The sequence below is a fragment of the Tupaia chinensis genome, unplaced genomic scaffold (assembly GCF_000334495.1).
Source record: "Tupaia chinensis unplaced genomic scaffold, TupChi_1.0 Scaffold145519_1, whole genome shotgun sequence".
NCBI classification, from domain to species: Eukaryota; Metazoa; Chordata; class Mammalia; order Scandentia; family Tupaiidae; genus Tupaia; species Tupaia belangeri.
Window position 1 is genome coordinate 3,778,066 of NW_006205376.1, and position 11,778 is coordinate 3,789,843.

An 11,778-nucleotide genomic window follows, 5' to 3' on the forward strand; every position below is an offset into this window, starting at 1 on the left:
AAAGAGAAAGTACCCCCCCAGGAAGAATGACCACACCACACTCTATCCTTGGGATTTGGGGCATGCGTGTCCATGCGCTCAGTGTGTTTCTCAAGCTGCTAGGTCTGAGACTTGAACAGCAGTTAGCCAGGTGGGAATCCAGGCACCTTTAACCACCACACTACTACCTGGCCCCAGATGAGACCCTTCTAAGTATCAGCTTTTTTTGAGAGAGAGAGATTTTACTTTTTGTTATAGGGTGTGTGTGCTTGCTAGAGAGACAGAAAGAAAACGAGAAATCACCCCGCCACACACACCCCCGGTAGATGTCCACGCCCTAATCCCTTCTCTTCCATTCTCCTCTCAGGATCTTGGGCATGCATACACACATGTCTGGCATGAGTTTTAAGCCTCCGGGTCTAGGACACGAACTGCAGTCAACTACATGAGAATCCAGCGACAAAACCATTTCGCTACCTGCTGGTCTCAGTCTCAGCTTCTTTTATGTAAATATGTATTTCCTTATAGAGTTATTCTGGGACTTGAAGAGCTTGTCTAGCTCCCAGTAAAAGCACAATAAGACTAGCTAATTTTATTATAAATACCTCTGTAAATACAGAGCATTTTTAAAAATGGGCACTGGTGCTACAGCTGCACCTGTCTAAGGCACATTTGGAAGAAAGATCCATTCTAGCACACTCTAAACAGCAGCCAAAAAGAAGCTACAGCATGCATTATGACAACTTATCCCACTGGTTTTTTCCCTTCAGGTCATCCACCCTGTGTTTTTCTGGTTTCCACATTCTAATCAGTCATTAAAAGTTATTTGACTCTTCCTTTTTGCTGCTAGCAGAGTAAGATTAAAAGGAAAAGTTCTGATCACAACTCCACGTGCAAACAACTGGCTTTAGAAAAGCATGCCTAGACAACCATCGTCTCAGAAAATCTTTTTTGAAAAAATCTTTAAGTTGCTTTCCCTTAGTTCCACAATAAGAACTATCACTTTTCCTTCAGTTATTCTTTTTGTTTTCCCAGTTAACAACAACAAAAGGCATTTATAGGGCTGTTCCACGATGCCAGGACACTGAGCCTTGTGCCTAACATTGATTATTTCACTTCATCTTTTAGTGACCCTAGAAGGTCATTTTATTTTATTTTTTATTTTTATTTATTTTTTCTTTTTTTTGGAGAGTTTTTTGCTATAGGGCGCGTATGCTCACCAGACGGACAGAGAGAGACAGAGAGCCAGAAAGTGAGAAATCACCCCCCCAGGGGGGATGGCCACGCCGCAATCCCTTCTCCTCCATTCTCCTCTCGGGATCTTGGGCACGCATGCACACGTGCCCGGCGTGAGTTTAAGCCACCGGGTCCAGGACTCGAACTGCAGTCGACTACATGGGAGTCCAGCGACATAGCCATTACGCTAACTGCTGGTCCCAGAAGGTCATTTTACATACAAGGAAACATAGGTCTTCCTAAGAACCTCTGTGTGTTAAAGTCTTATCTGTATTTCAGGCCCAACTCAGAAGTCACCTCTTGCTTCATTCTTTTCCTGACATCACTCTTCCACTGGACCAGACATAGGACTTTTCCTTCTGCTTTATCTTTGCATTTTGCTGTCTTTGTAATTATGGTAGTCATCACTTTCTAACTCTTCGACCAAACTGTAAATTCCTAAAGGTCACAATCTGTGAAAAACAAAAAAACAAAAAAACAAGGACAGCCAACACTTATTTGTTGAATAAATAATCAGTGGTTACCAGGAAAAGGACATGCCATATTTTGATTGCAACACAAAACAAATTTTTATTGTGGATAATCTGCTGCCTAGGCTATAGTTGTCAGAGAGACTGTTTCCAGACTAAAGTGTCTATTCAAGGTGGCATTGAAACTATCAGAAGGAAATCAGGGCCCCTTTGTTTCTATAAGCCTGCGAACATAAGCAGTGTGCCTATACTTTTGGAGATTTAAGACATTTCACAAGTCTAGAACCTCATTCATTTCACAGGTAAGGAAACAGTTCTGAGATAATTCACCACCACCACCACCACCAATCACCTCCACTCTCCAACACACACACTCACAACACAGTGAATTAGTGGCAGATTTAGCTGGCTGGTCCAAAATCCAGGTATCTGTTCTGGGCTCTTGGTTATTCATTGTTAGATTCACTATGTATTTTATTCTTTGGGTTATGAAAGGCTCAGCCTACACTACAAGTGTTTGCATATGAAGAATGTATCTTAAAAGTAACAACAAGGTGAGCTTGATTTATAGAGTCAGTAGCAATTTACTTTATACTAAAAGTAATTTGTTAGCATTTTGTAAACTCATTTTTTCCCCTTTATTCATGATAGAGCACATGTGTGCATATGTGAGAGTGAGACAGTCAGACAGAAATGAGCACCACCCACAGTTTGATAACACTATGATCCCCTTCCTCCTATCCTCCAAACTGGATCTTGGGCACTCATGTGTATGTGTTAGGAATGATTCAAGCTGACCAGACTGAAGATTCTAACCTCTGTGGCCATGTGGGACCTGGTTTCTCTTAACAGTGAATTATCACTGTGCCTCAGAGTTGGCCCTTGTAGCTCATTTTTAATGACTCTAACAATAGTAGAACAACAAACTGTTAACTATATATTGGGTCATTGGAAAAATCATGGCATATTGTTGCATAGAAAAACAGGAAAATACATCATGACTTTTCCAAGTACCCAATATATTTTTGTTCATATTTTCTCATTTCTGTTTCTTCTGAATATTGATAGGAGTTGTTATTGGATGGCAAGAAAGAGTTTGAGGGTTTTGTTTTCTTTTCTAAATCTTTTGATACTGTGTGAAATTCTAAAAATGGCATAGATCATTTTCACAAAAGCAGTGAAATTCTTCTAAGGGAAAAAATAGCAATAGCTAAGTTTTTCATTATTAAGAATAAACAATTAGATAAATGTTAGATTTCATTATTCACACTTAAATCTGACTATAAAATCTAAAATTACATTTAAGGTTCTGAACCTGAGTTCCATGAATGAATAAAGACCTCTCTAGTGCTTTGGACTTTCATTGGGTTTGCAGCATATGTGTGTTGCAGACAGCTTGATTACCCTAAAGTACTGGCCCAGTTAATTGCATTCAAATGCAAATTACAGCATTAAGTCATGCTGATCTTGAGCCAAAGCCTTGAGCCAAGTTCCTAAGAGGAGTGTTTTTTTCTTTTCTTTTTTTTTTTTTTTTCCTAACTGTGCAGGACTGAACTTGATAGACAGTTGGAATAGTCACTCATTAGAATCTCATTCTTTGTGTTTTTATTTTGGAATATTATAGAACTGAATCACTGAAAGATAATTTTATTAGCCATTTTTAATACAGAAAATGTTAGTGTTTACTACTGTATCTCTTTTATTTAGTCATCAGTAACACCATTCTTGACTCATATCTGTTTATTGAAGTTCTTGCCTTCCTTTCCTTTCCTTTCCTTTCCTTTTCTCTTCTATTCTTTTTTTTTTTTTTTTTTTTTTTTTCTGTAGGGTGTGTGGGCTTGCCAAAATGAGACAGAGAAAGAGTTGAAAAGTGAGAAAGCACTCCCTCTGGGGGAAATGGCCATGCCACAGACCCTTCTCCTTTCTCCTCTCTAGATCTTTCACACACACACACACAAACCCAGCATATTTTCCAAGCCACTGGGTCTGCCACTTGAACCTCATAGTTGGCCAATCAAGATCCAGCTGCCCCAACCACCAAGCTGCTAACTGATCCATTTTCTTTTTTGCTGTTTATTTATTTATTTAATTTTTTAAAAATTTTTGGTGGAATAAGGCCTCACTTTGTTTCCAGGTTACCCTCAAACTTGCAATCCTCATGCCTCAGCCTCCTGAGTAACTAGGATTACAGGTACACACCACCATGTGAGGTTTATTCTGTTTTATTATTTTGTCATTTGCACATGGGTATTTTTCAAGTTTTCATGACTTGAGATACCCTGAAGCCAAAAGATTAATGAAGCCCTGGATTTTTTCAAACTTACTCTGTTTCAGAGAACCTATAGCAATTAACAATATAAAATCTTTTTGTTGGGGAAAATATGATCTGTATTTCAGTAACTTGGGCTATGAACATGTGCTTACATTTACCTTCCTTCAAAAAAAAAAAAAAGAGAGAGAAAGAAAGAGAAAGAAAGGAAGGAAGGAAGGAAAGAAGGAAGGAAGCTACAATAAAGAGGATAATAAGGATCCTTAACATCTAGATCCCTAAATTTTTTTTACACAGATGCCCATTTGGTAGATTCAGTGCTTCCAAGAAAAATATGCATTTACCTTTGTAAGATGCCATATACTAATCATTATAAGTGTTTGCCCTTATTTACTCGAGTTGATCTGAGACCAGTTCTTTTACAGTAGACTTAAAGAAACATCTTCCAGATGGGAGAAACTGGTGACATTTGTATTTTATGATGCTAAGCCAGTCCTCGAATTTTTGCAAAAAAATGTAAAAAAAACTATTTCTGATAGAAAGGTTAGCAATTCTCTTTTTAGTCCAAATATTTCTTTAAATGACTATTTAAAGGGCTTTTTTCAAGTCTGACATTAACAATAAAGCTAGGAGCCAGCAGGTGGCATGGTGGTTGAGGTACTGGACTCTCACCCACATGGCCAATTGTGGTTCAAGCTCTGGACCCACCAGCAGGTGGCTTGGTGGTTAAGGCACTGGACATTCCCACATGGCTGACCACAGTTCAAATCCTGAACCTGCTTTCTCTCTCTCTCTCTCTCTCTCTGTGTGTGTGTGTGTGTATCTCTTTCTGTCAAATCAAAAATAAATGAACAAATCAAATTAAATAAACAATTCTTTAAAAAAAGAAAAAAGAAAATCACACCAAGCATGTGTGCATGCATGCCCAAAATCCCATGAGGAGAATGGAGGAGAAGGGAATGCCATGTGGTCACCCCTCTAGGGGGTGATTTCTCACTTTCCCTCTCCCTTTCTCTATGGCACCCCCCCCCCAATGATAAAAACAGAAAAGTGGACACAAGAAGATGTTGACGAACAGTAAATTAGCAACAAGATATAGGAACACCTAGACATACTTCATTATGTACCCATAATGAAAAAGGAAGTGTGATTCAATACCAATGAGAAATAAAGTGAATAGAGCCTTGAAAGTGGAGGAGCTTAGACTGGGTAGAGTAGAATAAGGGAAACTTTTTTAAACTTTGTGAGTGAATAAGATAATGGAAGTATTTTTAAATGTGTGAAGTAAAATGAAACTTAAAGGAGGATTATGAGTCTGGTCCACGTTTGTGAGAGGGATTGGGGAGATTTGGTCAGGTAGCCAAATCATGCTCTGAACTACTTTAGATATGACATGATAAGGGCCAGAACTAGGCATCTTATTAGGCTATGGTGAAAATGGAGAAGTAGGATTTACAAAAGAAAAACATTTTAAAGAAAAAATTAATATTTAGCAACATGGGAGAAGTATGATGACAGATTGAGGTATCATACTTGCTGTCATTGAAAATGTTTGCTTCAACTGGCTTTGTAGCATAGCAGTTAAGTACTGTGCATAGGGAACTGGATCCCACATAGCCAACTGCAGTTCAAATCCCAGCAGTAGTGGCTCAAACCACACCATGACCAAAATCCTGACTAGATGGAGAAATGGAGAAATAAAGATTGTGACTTGTCTGCATCTCACTAGGGAATATAACATTACATGAACATGTAACCTCAGGCAATTAAAAAAAAAAAAAGCCTTCCTGGGACCAGCAGATGGTGTAATGGTCACATCACTGGACTCTCACATAGTAGACCACAGTTCGAGTCCTGGACCTGGCAACTTAAAACTCACGCTGGATGTGTGTGCATGCATGCCCAACATCATGAGAGGAGAATGGAGGAGAAGGGATTGCAGCAGACCATCCCCACTGGGGATTTCTTTCTTTCTGTCTCTGTCTCTCTGTCTCTCTGGTGGCCCTATAGCAAAAATTTCTCTAAAAAAAAAAAAGCGCCTTCCTAAAAGAAAATGTTTGGTCATAGGCTAGATAGACAACCGCTTGAAAACACCACCAAAAAGCTGGAAGCATCAACTGGGGAGAATGAGAGAAAAATGTGACTTAATGGGCCTCTGAAGATTTTTGGAGTAAGAGATTACGAATTTATATAGTGGCTTTAAAAAATATCCCTCTATCTAGGCAATTCAGAAAATAGTGATATTAGCAGAAACAGGTAAGTTGAGTGGGAGGAAATGAAAGCTCATTGGTGGAATGAAGAAGAAAGGGAAAGCATACGATAGAAAGCGCACTTGGATCAAAGTTTCATGACAAAAATAAAGGCAGATCATTAGCATCAAGACACTAGAGGAACCCAAGGGAATAAAGACAGTCAGTGGACCCATCATATTAATACAGTTCATTGTAATCATGCGAGAGCAGCTTTAATAGGAGGGATAAGAACTGCCTGGTGTCCAAGGCAGAACTGGCAGTAAGAAGGCCAGGGGACAGGTCACTCTTTGGAGAAGCTCACCAATGAAGATACTAAAGAGGTTTTTTGTTTGTTTGTTTTAGAGTTCTAGAGCTTTATTACAAATGGAGTTGACTGTGACAGAGGCTTCTGTACAATATTTCTTCTAGACTTCTTCCCCCACTTCACACCCCTTTCCAGGGGAGGTCAGGAGGCCATTACGGAAGAGAAATCTGGAGACAGTAACAAAGGGCAATACTTTCTCTAAAGTCTCAAAGACTCGGCCACTGAGTCCTTCTCGCTCTAATTGTGGGTCTTACAGAAGTCAGAATTTTAGCTCTCATCTTCAAGGTCTTCCATGTCTACATCCTGGGGGGCTTTTGCCTTCTTTTGCCATTTGGGCTGTGGTTCACTAGCCCTGGCTGGCTTTGAGGGGGCTTCAACCTCCATGGCTGTCTTCTCTTTCTGGGCAAGTCAGATCTTCTGGAAGAGTTTTCTGCCCTTCTTTCCTGACAGAGTAATGTTGGCACGTGTGCTGGATGCCCACTCCTTGAGATGGTGGTGCATGATCAGCCCTTGGTCTACCACAGCCCCCACCACCTGTACCTCAGTAGCCGCTCCCAGTTCAACACCCACCTGTGTTTGAATAGGTTCTTCAGTTCCATTCAGTCTGGTTGATCTTTCCCCCTGGAGGGCCCATATCTACACCAAAGATACAAAAGTTTGATCTAAATTCCATTTTAGTGACGTATCAGTCCCTAAATCAATTTAAGTGTCTCAGTGTCTAAATGATACCATGCATTAAACTACTTTCATCAATTTATCTCAATTCTACTCCCTGCTTCATTGACCAAATTCTACTAAATATTTTTTAATTTATTTTAGTTATTCATTCATTTATTTTAATTTGACCAGAGAAAGACACAGAAGGAGAGAGGGAACCTGAGAAAGCAAGCCAGCAGGTCCAGGACTCAAACCATGGTCGGCCATGTGGGAGTGTCCAGCACCTTAACCATCAAGCCACCTGCTGGTCCCAAATTCTACTAAATCTTGAAGTTACTCTTAGACTCCTTTTTTCCTCCCCCACAGTTAGATTAAACCAAAGATCTCTTTTATACATTCATATTGTACATGGCATAAAGTCATTAAGTTGCTTTGAATTTTTCTCTTTAAACATATCTTTTACACTAGATTGTAAACTCTTTAAAGCAGACACCATGCTTTACTTACTGTATTAATAGCTGTAAATACAACGCATTTAATTTGATACTCAGTATTGAATGTTTGTGGATGACCTAAAAATCTTTCTTTTGGCAGCATTGTCCTTGAATCCCAGATAGCTATTAAGACTTGTCTGTTCTCTTTTACTCCTGAGATAGTCTCTATTTTTAAAAAAGAATTATTTATTTAAGTTTACTTATCATTATTATTATTTTGAAATTTTTCTACAGGGTACACACACTCACCAGAAAGAAGGACAGAGAGAGAGAGAGAGAGAGAGAGGGGAAGTGAAAAAGCAAGCTGCAGGTTCAGGACTCAGCTACTGCACCACTCGCTGTCCTGATATTCTCTGCTTTTAGACTACCAATTCAGACGACTGTATCTTGAATTTCTTTGCTGGTCTTCCTTTCTCAGTTAACTAATTTTGAAACTTTTGAGTCTTAGACCAAGGTCTTTTCTCTCTTCCTTTTAAAAATTATTTTTCCTTTATTCATGATAGAATACATGTGCACATGCATGTCTGTGCGTGTGTGCATGCATGTGTGTATGTATGAGAGAGAGAGAAAGAAGCGCCCTCCACAAGGTCTGGTCATACCATTATCCCCTTCCTCCAACCTTTCAACCTGTCGGATCTTTGGCCCATGTGCATGCCCTGCATGTTTCAGGCTGACTTGACCATGGATTTGAACCACAGTCTCCAAGTGGGATCTGGCATCTCTTGAGCAACACATTACCTCTGTGCCATGAAGCTCCCCCCTTTTGACACTTTGTCCCATTCAGTCGATTTGAGAGACTGATAAGTGATACTGATACTAATAACACTCATATGAGCAACTATTTACTCAGTACCTATGTTTTAAGTGTCTGCAAGTATAAGATATATTTTTAGGCACTAGAGATATAGCAGAAAAGAAAATGGGCAAACTATTTTGTCCTCAAGAGCCTTACATGTTTAGAAGACAGACAATGAGTAAAACGTCATACGTGGTTAATGGTGATTAGTGCTGTGGATAAAAGAGGAGTATATGTAATGCTTGGCTGTGAGAATTGTTTTAATTTTAAAGAAAATAATTAGAAAGTGTTTCAATGAGAAGGTAGCATTAAGTAAAGACCTGAAAGAGACCAAGTAGTGAGCCATGGGGAAACTAGAGGAATAACATTCCTGCCAGAGGGAACAGCAAGTGCAAAACTTTCCAATGAAAACATGTCTGACTGGGAACAGCAGATGGTGTAATGGTTATGTCACTGGACTCCCACGTAGTTGGCCGTGGTTCGAGTCCAGGATCCAGTGGCTTAAAATTCACACCAGGCACGTGTGCATGCATGCCCAAAATCCTGAGAGGAGATTGGAGGAGAAGGGATTGTGGCATAGCCATCCTCCCGGGGAATGAGTTCTCGCTTTCTGTCTCTCTGTCTCTCTCTCTGTCTCTCAGGCAATCACATGAAGCCTGTAGCAAAAATCTCTCTTAAAAAGAAAAAAAAAGAGAAAAGAAAATATGCTTGGCCATGTTTAAGAAATAACAAAGTGACCAATGTGGCTGGAGCAAAGTGAGCAAGGAGAATGGCAGGTGAGGTGGTTAGACAGATCAACAGTAGGGGTGACACATGGGAGAAAATGCCGGATAATCATCCAACTATGATACAAGGCAGGTCTTGTAGGCCATTGGAACTGGTAAGTGAGGTAAGACGCCATTGACTCTATTGAGCTAAATACTGACAAAACTGGCAATGTGTAATGAAATCATTCTGACCACTGGGTTGAAAATAAACTGGGGGAAGCTAAGTGTAGAATGAAAGAGAAGGTTAGGTGGATTTTGCCGTTATCTAAGTGGTAGATGATTTGACTCAGGTCAGGCTGGTAGCAAGAAAGATAGTGAGAAATGGTCAGGTTCTGGCGAATGAATATCATATCTACATCTGTGTGTGTCTGTGTGTGTGTGTATTGGGTTATTGAAAAAGTCGTGACGTATTTTTGCATAGAAAAACAGAAAAATGTATCATGACTTTTCCGATGACTATATATCTATATGTGTGTGTGTGTGTGTGTGTGTGTGTAATCATTTTAAAATGTATTTTTTATTTATTTACACTTAATCACATGCCTTAACAGTGTGCAACATTTTTTTTCCAGCACGAATACCATGCATGTCAGTCAAGACAAAGATATTACCATATACATTAACATCAGCAGCTTCTCATTTTCTGTCAATCAAACAAACTTTTACTTTTTTCCTTTTCCCTTCCCCTTCTTCCTTTTCATACTAAACTATTTTTTTTTCACATGTTATTGATTCACGAAAGATCTTAAACCAAAAATATGGACAAAGCTAAAATCTAGTGACACCTGTAATTTTCTTCTTAAACATGTTTTTCTCTCTCCATTCTGACTTTTACTGAAGAGAGGTATAAACTAACTTATTTGCAAAAAAGAAAAAATTGGGTGAGTCTCAATTTGGTCTATTATTTGTTCAAAGCCCCAAAAGAATTTAATTTCTGTGTGCAAGGCAACAGATACTAGTGTAGTACCTGCTCACCATTGTGGGCAAAAATCTAGTTTATGGGGAACCAGCAGTTAGCGTAATGGCTGTGTCGCTGGACTCCCAAGTAGTCGACCGCGGTTCACGTCGCAGACCCGGTGGCTTAAAACTCACGCCAGGCGCGTGTGCGTGTGTGCCCAAGGTCCCGAGAGGAGAATGGAGGAGAAGGGATTGCGGCATGACCATCCCCCCTGGGGGATGATTTCTCGCTTTCTGTCTCTATGTCTCTCTGTCTGGCGAGCGCACGTGCCCTATAGTGAAAAAAACTCTCAAAAAAAAAAAAATCTAGTTTATGTAAGCCACCTGGACTAGGAACCAGGGCCAAAGACTAGAGTCTGAGGGACAGATCAGATAGAAGAAACTTCTGCATAAAACAAGATCTGGAAAGAACGATACCCTCACTGAATGATCGAGGGAAACCCCCAAGGCGGAACATGAAATTATGACTATAGATGTTTATTTTGTCTTTGGCTCTGGATATGGGGGTGGGGAGATATATCTCCCTTGAGATTTCCTAATCATTAGCCTGAACTGTACCTGTATGACTCATAAGACTCCAAATCAACAACTGAAAAAGAATCAAATATGCAAAGATTGCGGTCACCCAAATGATCAGAAACAGAATACAGAAGCTTCTCAATGTAATTTGGGGCTATGTCCCAATAGATGCATTGTAAATTGAAAATACCATTGTTGGAAATGCATTTGAGGGCTGACTCCTTGGCACAGCAGCAATGCATTACTGAAAAGAAGATGGATCTCACATGTTGACTGCAGTTCAAATCCTTGGCCCAGACAGCCTGAAACACACCGGACAGATGTGCAAGCGTCCATAAGCCACTGGCTGGAGGCCTCTGGAGGAAAACGATCACAGTGTGAACAGATTTTGTGGGGGATATTCATGTCTGCATCTTTCTCTCATGTAGGCATACTTTATCATAAATAAAGAAAAAAAAGTAATGCATTTAGTATACTGAACATATGGAATAGTGTAGCCTAGCTTCCCTTCAACATGCTCAGAACTCTTTATTACCCTACAGTTGGGCAAAATCATCTAACACAAAATCTGTGTCATAATAATGCGTTGAATATTTCATGTAATTTATTGAATACTGCTTGTGAAAAACAGAGTGGTTATCTGGGTATTTAAAGTATGACTTTCTACTGAAAACGTATTGATTTTGCATTATCATAAAGTCAAAAAATTGTGTCAAACTATCCGAAGTAAGGGACCTTCAGTATAGAATAACTATGTATAATATACTTCAAGAAATAGTAAATGGAAATGAAAATAGGAGGACGGGAGAAAAAGGCTATTGAAACTGGTTAATCAGATTTGAAAAAGAAATAAATAGAAGTTCTAAAAATGTAACTCTTAGCAATTAATAAATTATACTGCCTACAGAAAGGATAGACCTAGGAAACAGATCTAAAATAATAGCACCGCTGTGTGGGAGGCCAGAGGCCTCATGAGAGGCCTGGGTTCAGTTCCTGGGCCACTGTGAACACACTAGGCACGGTCGTGGCACCTCTGCTACCAGCTAACTGGGAAGCTGGGGCTGGAGTATCACAGTAC

The 11,778-nt window shown here is 39.6% G+C and overlaps 1 pseudogene; it reads right to left on the reverse strand.

Moving 5' to 3' along the window:
- Positions 1-6,777: 6,777 nt before the first annotated feature.
- Positions 6,778-7,144, reverse strand: LOC102500715 (uncharacterized protein C11orf98 homolog pseudogene; annotated as a pseudogene).
- Positions 7,145-11,778: the final 4,634 nt, after the last annotated feature.